The sequence below is a fragment of the Glossina fuscipes genome, unplaced genomic scaffold, assembly GCF_014805625.2.
Source record: "Glossina fuscipes isolate IAEA_lab_2018 unplaced genomic scaffold, Yale_Gfus_2 62, whole genome shotgun sequence".
Taxonomy (NCBI): Eukaryota; Metazoa; Arthropoda; class Insecta; order Diptera; family Glossinidae; genus Glossina; species Glossina fuscipes.
In genome coordinates, this window is record NW_023998434.1 from 130,414 (window position 1) to 138,731 (window position 8,318).

Genomic DNA, 8,318 nt, shown 5'->3' on the forward strand with positions numbered 1-8,318 from the left:
TTTTTTTTTTTTTTTTTTTTTTTTTTTTTTTTTTTTTTTTTGTTTTTTAACCAATTTTGTATTCAGAAAACAATTCCTCTGCAATCTCAATTATACTTAAAATGTACATAGTGTTGAAGTTCTTCTGCTGTTTGCTTAGTCTTAAAATCTAGTAAATAAGTGGCGAATTTCAAGTACCTATCACTTAGGATTGAAAATATTTCGATATTCAATTAGTTAAGGAAAATTTAATTTAATTCTGCTTAAAAACTAATAAAAGCCAGTTAGAAACGCTTCTGTAGACCAAAAAAAAGAAAAAGAAAAAGAAGTTCGATAATTTCAGTTTGCAAGCAAGTAAATACACGATTTACTCATGATAGCGGATAATGAGTAAAATAGCAAAAGGCAGGTCGAATAGCGAATAATCTCTAGCGAACATTGAATGGCTTAGAAGGTAGAGTACTTGTGTCAAAGTTTATAAATTAGTTTTGACAAATGTAAGATCTAAACCTTACTTAAAATTATATAATTATTTTCTATATGTAAGCTATATATACAACATCTTTTGTAAGGTAATTCCTCCAAGAAATATTTACGAAATTTTAATTTAATATTGAAATCTGCTTAAGCAATAGAAGTGAGATTTTTGGAAAAATATTTTATTACACTATAGGCATTTTTTCTTGACAGTGATACGACCTTGGCTATGGATGGGATTCGAAAAATTGCCTATGGAATTTATATCCGTTTTGAGTAGACTTTAAAAGTACTTTTTATCTGATATACATATATATATATATATATATTTATATATATATATAAAAGCAGTAGTAAATTAGTATACAATTAATATATAATTAATTGTCTTAGTTGCTACTGCCCATCGGACTTTGTGCCCTTAGAGTGTATTTCTTCTTTCTTTGGAATATTATGTACAGGGATAAAGAGTAAAGACAGCAGACTATAACTGATCTCTTTACTTGTGATATTAAAATTTTTGCTTTAGTTGGAAACCTAAATATATTCTCATCTTATAAGTGGAAGACAATCAAAACTAAGCTTCGATCGCGCTAGGAATTATCTTCCTTCAACGGATTTTAGATAGAAAGCAGCTGCAGATTTTATTTTTTTTTTTATTCCTTGCGTTAGGTTGGCAAGCAGTTTGCTCTATTTTCAGGATATTCCATAGACTACTTTTGATCCAGCACATCCTTTACCATCTGTGTCTTGGATAAATTTAGCTTTAACGTACTTTGGCAGAGGTGGCAGCCCTGGAAAAGACTACCTATGGCATAGTGCGGCGTGCGGTAAACACAAATTTACCCAAAACTGTCACAATCAATCCGATTAAGCTCGCACAAGGAGAGGATATTAGACTTTGCTCATTGCAAGCATTGTAAGAAAAGCAAAAGGTTTAACCAATCATCAAACGTATTATTATGCACAGGTAATTAATTGGAACTTGCTCGAGAGGTATACAAAGAATAACTGTAATTGCCTCTGGCAATGACCTAAAAGCTATAGTAGATATCTATATAAAACTTAACATAACTTTCTATGAAAATAAAATGCAAATGGCCCCTGGCGAGCTATTGGCAGGTTGACAGTTACACCTCCAAATATTTGTTTTTTTTTTTTTTTTTTTTAGGCAAACGAACTATGTAATGAAACGTTCCACGCATATAAATAAACTAATGATACGCAAAGATGCTCAATTTCAATATTTTATATTAATGTTTAATGTTCAAGGACTTAAAAATTTGCATTTGATCAAATGTTACAAACGGAACGATGAAATTCGTATGCATTTACAATAAAGCAAAAAAAACACAACGTCATTCACTTTAATCCGTACGCTTTAAATATAAATTAGATTTGCTTGGTGTCTAAATTATGCATAGCTTGCCATTGCATTGCTATCAAGTATGTAAAGGTTACAAGAAAAATTAAAATGGTTAAAAAAAAAAAAAAAAAAAAAAAAAAAAAAAAAGAAGAAAACGTTAACAAGTTTAATTGCGGTTTTGTGGTTGGCGCATATGTACATAGTTTTCTAGTATTTAATTTAAGTGCATTGAACCCACCAGACTAGTGAACGTTTGGAGTAAATGCGAATTTTAAATAAATACAACAAAGTTTGTGAATAAAACGTTCAGGTACTTACTTGAAAGAAAATATGCAGTTGACGATGATTTCATCTCAGATTTTACTACACACATCAATCGAAAGTTCCCGTGTATGTATGAGATGGACTTGGGTTAAACGAGTAGAGATTGCGTTGAGGTTTCATATTCACTGTGGGAGATAAAAGTTAAAATTTCATTTTAAATGCAGTTTTAAAACTTTTGTTATTCAATTGATAATGAATGCTCGGAGGAAATGGTTTCGGAAAGCATCGGTTTCTAAATCACTTTAGGTTTATCTCTTTCTTCGCTTACCCAACTATTGTAGCTTGAGGGAGAAAATTGCAACTAGAAACGCACATCCCTGAGGAAGTTCAACGTAGCCTGTTTTTGGGGAAAAGCAAAAATCGCACAATACACACACGAAACACAATACCTTACGGTTTCATATGAATATTTGCCAACGAAATAGACTCTGGTTCCCAAGAAAAAAACCTTTAAATGATAGGCAGCTTCTGTATTTGCTTGAAAAGGAAGACAGTTGTGGTTGAACTTTGCCTTATATCTTGAGGTAGTAAAAAACACAAGTTAGACAGAAAATTTATACCACTAAGTGCGCTAAAGGCTTGACATAATCTGTTTGGGAAAGCAACAGCTGTGGCAATCTGTTATAGGGGCGATGTGGAAAGCTTTAAAGAAAAGATCTTTAAAATATTTCATGCTCGCAATAAATCTCATCTTAAGCAGCTAATTGCTGGCTTCTCCTTTTAACTTATAATTATAATTAAACTTATTGTCTTGTCTAGAATATTTCAACAATTCGTACATAGCCTTTGCTTCATATCAATCTAATGGACTCAACTCCTGAACGGAACAGAAGTCATTACGCTATTCCAACTTGCATATCAACTAATCGGGAGAGATTAACATTATTGCATAGTTAAGAATCAATCAATTATAATCATGACGTGTTGTGCATTATTTTATTTTAATTTTTTCTCTGTGATCACCTTTGTTGCGATTATCAATCTGAAGCTCTTAAGAAAGTTTTGTGTTAAAATCTCATAACAATAGTATATATAGGGCCGTACATTTACAGTCCAAATCCCTCTTTTATATACAAAAAAAAAAAAAAGCAGAAAAACAAAGGTCTTTGCTTAACTGAAATATTTTTGAAGCAATAAACCCACCACTGAAAACTTTATTCAATATTATTGAATGTCAAAATAATTTTTGAATCGTCTTCTATATAATAAAAAACAAAAATTTTTTGAATTGTTTTCTAAATAACAAAAAAAATGTAAAAAAATGTGTAATAACTTGGTGCGAAAATAATCTTTCAACGAAGAAAATCAAAGCATCAACGGAGCAATGATTTACGCTTACAGGCATTGCCAGATTGTGGCTTAATTTTCCCAAAAATTCAGATGTGATTTGAATAAAGAAAGTTTCTACGATTACAGGAGATATGATCAAACCAACACAATGCACAAAATATCGTGAAAGTCCATCAAATCGAAAATCCATAGAGAGATAGTCTAAATGGTAAGTGTTTTGAATTATTTGTGTCGTGTTATTTATTTAATACGGGAGAATGGACCTAGGAGCAGCCCATAGAAAGTGGACAATGCGTATGTCATTCTCTTAGCCATAATTTGAATATTTTTAAAATAAAATGGCAAAGTTGCCCTTTCAGCAGGAAAGCAATTGTGACTTCTCTTTATGGACAGACTTATGCCTATAGAGATAACTTTAGCGTAAATGTTTTTACAACTATTTTCATGTCCCTCCCACTTGCTTTTCATAATAGGAAATGGATAATTGTTTGGAACGTCCAGACGTCAAAGTCTGTTGGCCTCTCTTTCATTTTTTTACCTCCTTAATACTTTTTTAAGATTCGTTTTAAGAATGAAAAGAAAAAAACAAGAACAAGAGAATTTTGGACTGATTTAAAATTATATTTATAAACAAGCTCTCCAAGCTCCAAATGAGTATAAAGCGCAACAGTGCATTCAGTTGTAAGGAGTAAAATAACCCCAATAACGTTTTCTCTCTTGAATCCCAAATCTAAGAATGACAAGAAAGACAGATACGAGAGAATATTAAGTTAAGGATAAGTTGATTCGATCCTGAATCCATGACGAGTCGGGTGTATTTGATGAGAATAGTTTTGCCTTTTGCATGTATCCGTAAAGCGAGTAAGTCTGCTTTTTTTCGATTTGCTTTACGGTATTTATCGAAAAGGTAGATAGACGCCTATATAGAAACAGTTGAGAGTAGAAACTTGAAAGAGGAGACGTATTAGAATAAGGAATTTTGCTTGTTCTTTATCGTGAAGCACTTGTACAGCTATCGTTAGAACTTTAGCGCTTCGCGTAGCATACATTGACAGCTTGTTAAGTTTAGCTTTAAATAGATTTGCTAAGCAAGGCGTTCACAACTCTATCTTTGAGTATGTAATCCGCCTACATCTCTCCGCGATCTAAAAATTTTTTAACAAAACACCAACAAAACATGTTTATTCATTTCGCTCCGTTTCCTTTCTTCATTCTACCAATCTTTTGTAAGCCAAGAATTTTAAGAATGCAGTTATATTTGCAGTTTAAACTTATTACCAAACAATCAATTTTAGGTCAAATTGAAAATATTTTCCTAATACCGTGACAGCACGTTTGCCATTGTTTATCACATATATATTATATATGCGCATAACTGAGTCAAGTATATATCAGGTTTTAAACATTCTACTGGTAGCTACCGTTGTCAAGTTTAAACGAACCATACCGAAAACATTAACGACTACATCAAGAGCACCAGTGTAGAAAGCGTAATAATAATAATAGAATTGTAGGAAAGCACTGAATTGTGTTCACTTCAAATCAAATGCAAATGCAAATCCATTTCACTAAATGCATTTGTATGGCTTTGCGGTAAAAAAATGCGGATGCCAGGTAATGTAACATAAAAGTCGCTCAAATGCAACGATAATAGAGTTAACTAACTAAACGTACATATATATCAAATATATTATGAGATAAATATTATTGTCATCTTCTCTCAACCTTACAAATAACGTACGCTTCATGCTTAAATAAAAGTTGAAAAGAAGAAGACAAAATGAAGAGTTTAGTAGGAAAAAGCTTTTAGAATCGGTTTACTTAAGAATTGCATAAGTAAGGTATGTATGTATGTATGTATGTATGTATAAATAATATAATGAAAGTAAATCTGACCTGTTTTTTTTTTCTCTTGTTCTTTTTTTTTTTTTTTTTTTTTTGTTTCGTTTTAATGTAATTACAATAATTTCCTACTGCCTACGAAGCGAAAAGCAACGATTTATATATACGTTAACCAGAAATAGTATGAACAGAAAAAAAAAAAAACACATTGTACAACGGATTTTGTTTTCATGGTTAGGCGTTTCTTAATAAACCGTAAACGAAAGCAGGTGACAGACGGACGAACCAGAAAAGTACGTACAACTGCTTTAATGCACGCGAGAGTGTAAAACAAAATTAAAAATAAAAAAAACAATATAGAAAAGCATAGACAGACAAGCGTAAACTGTAAACCGTAAACCACCCCATATGATTTATGCCCATTACATATAAATATACAAACCGATATAAGATATTAAAGCGAAAAAATATATATGTATTAAAATTTCACTACACCTGCCCGCTTTTAATTGACTGAGTGATTTTTCAATGTGACTCTCTTTACACACAGACCTATACGCACACATATATCCGCACATAATCACACGACGCACATGCAACTATAGGGATTTGGTTTACAAACCTTTCGTCGTCACGAACAGTATGCATTCTGTTCTGTACCACTGGAAATATTGCGGTTAACCAAATGGGAAGTATATAGTAATAATAATATGTTTCAATGCATATATGCATGTGTGTAAGGGCACATTGTATAACATGTTTTTATAACCGGGTAATGCACTCAGTTACAAATACCGATATTCAACTGTGCATTTTAAATACAACGGACATGTCTGTTAGCCAATGTTGGGAAAATAATTGTGCAAATGTTTGTACATCTGTATTGCCTGCATATGACTAGGAACTTGGCATTAAAATAAACAAGTAAAGGGTATTTTCAATTTGGAGCGAAATAGATTTACCCAACATTTCGACTTAATACAGTGCATACATCCCTGAATCTATGCGCGCTTACGCAGGTTGACTTTTTCCAAAAATTTCTATATGCTTTTGTCGAATCAATTTTTGATCAAGTTCGCTTTAGTTTTGATGCATAAGTTTTTGAGATTTCCCAACATTCCATAAGCCACAGGCCTATTGTCAGAAGAAAAGACTAAGAATTAACAGTGCGCATGATAGTCAGATAAGCTAGGTGGCGAATAGGCGGGGTAACAAAAACGGCATAGGGACTTGAACGGGTACATGAACGGATACGCCTTTGTTTCGGCAAACCGGACGTCAGACTACTGTCCGAGCTGGTGAATGAGCAGTTGGATGTACAGAATAGCAAACTAGCAAAGATTCGGATAGATGTTTGAATATAAAGGCAAGAAGAAAGTTATATCCTGCCTAGGAGACATTTAGTGAGGATAGGAAGGTGGAAATAAGAAGACGGACGAACCACAACGAAAAAAAGAACACATACAGATGCTCAGACGTCAAGGTCGTAGATAAGCGAACGTATATCCAACAAAAGGTACATTCATTGTGAACGTAGGCATAAGAAGGAAAATTTAGGTGGACAGGGAGGCAGAAAGCTATTCACGCCCTTGCGAGACAGCCGCATGAATAGACACATTGATTTACGAAGGAATGAGCAGAAAGGCAAAACGAGCGAGGGAGCGAAGGACAGATGGGAAATGATTCCACGATCTAAGAATAAGATATATTGGCAGGCGGATGCAATAATAATCAAGGAGACATATAGGGATGCGAAAAAAGACTCAGACGTATCGACAGCCAAAGGCGAAGAGAGAACAGACGGAGATCTGAATGGACACCAGCGGAATACAAAAACGTCTGGGAAATAATAAGAAGCATGTACAACCAGGCTGTGGTAGCTAAACTTACTCAGCATTGATCGTTTCGGCCGATTGACATCGAAAGTCATTTCGAAAAGTCACAAACAAAATGACAAAATGAATAAATCCGTGAGTTTTTATAGAGGATACAGAAAGCAGAAGTACGGTTCCGTAATTACGGTGAAGATTTTGTGCAATGTTATGAAAACCTGAGTTATTGCGTTGTGTTGCGTGCTCTTAAAGAGGGAGTGTTGAAATGAAAATGTTTTGGAATCATTGCTTTTTATTATTTTTTAATATTTCTTCACATCGTCTGTGTACGAGTAATGTGTATGTTAAAAGAGCTTAGCTCTTTTTTAAAAAGATTTCCCATCATTTCGCTTAAGTACAACGTTAGAATATCTTGCATAACCCTAAGCAGACACACAGATATTTACTTAAAAGAAACAAGTGCGTCATTAGTACAAAACATTGCTATTGTTGTTATTGCCACCACCATATCTGCTAACACACCGTCTTAACATGATTGTTATAAGCATTCCGTCACTAATTATTATTATTATTTTTTTATTATATATACACACAATATTAACATTTATTTATAACGATTTTCCGTTGGATTTTTCCCAAGCTTTCCGACAACTTTCCAAAGAAATTTTTTAGATTCTTTTTTACGCTTAAGCAATAATTTTATAGCCGAGCTGCCGCCATACTATTGCACTCTGTTCGTTTTTTTTTTTTGTTTTTTCTAATTATTATTCCGTTCTTTATAAAATTGAACAACAACTGTATTGCGACCATAAGTTGCATAAAATTAGCATTTTAAACGAAGGTCACGGTGTTCTGTTCATTTCTCCTTCGCGTACGTTTTCATAAATTTATCAGAGATCTTAACAGGTTGATAAGGATATAAATATATTCAAAAGAATAAGAAGAAAAAGAAAACTAAAAACACTGATATGGTTTAATATCAAGGGTGGAAAGGATTTTAAGGAACACGTGTTCATTTGATATAAAAGAATTTCAATTAGTTTCCAGTTTTTTTAACTTCTTTTCGTTATTTAAAAAACAATGCAATTTAAATAAATAAATTTTTACGAGTTTTTTCGATATAAAAAAAAAAAAAAAGGTAAGTAATCATTAATATGCATGCTTGTGCTTAAGAAGCATAACATTGACTTTACTTTTTGTACAATACA

General features: G+C 32.7%; 1 protein-coding gene across 1 annotated transcript in view; it reads right to left on the reverse strand.

Annotated features, from left to right (window-relative positions):
* The window catches only part of LOC119638036, an 84,498-nt gene extending 81,995 nt beyond the window's left edge, over positions 1-2,503 (reverse strand). Inside the window, exon 1 of the mRNA XM_038034620.1 lies at positions 2,141-2,503. The gene's annotated coding sequence lies outside the window, so the exon portion shown is untranslated. The remainder of the gene's footprint in view (positions 1-2,140) is intronic.
* Between the last annotated feature and the right edge of the window lie 5,815 nt (positions 2,504-8,318).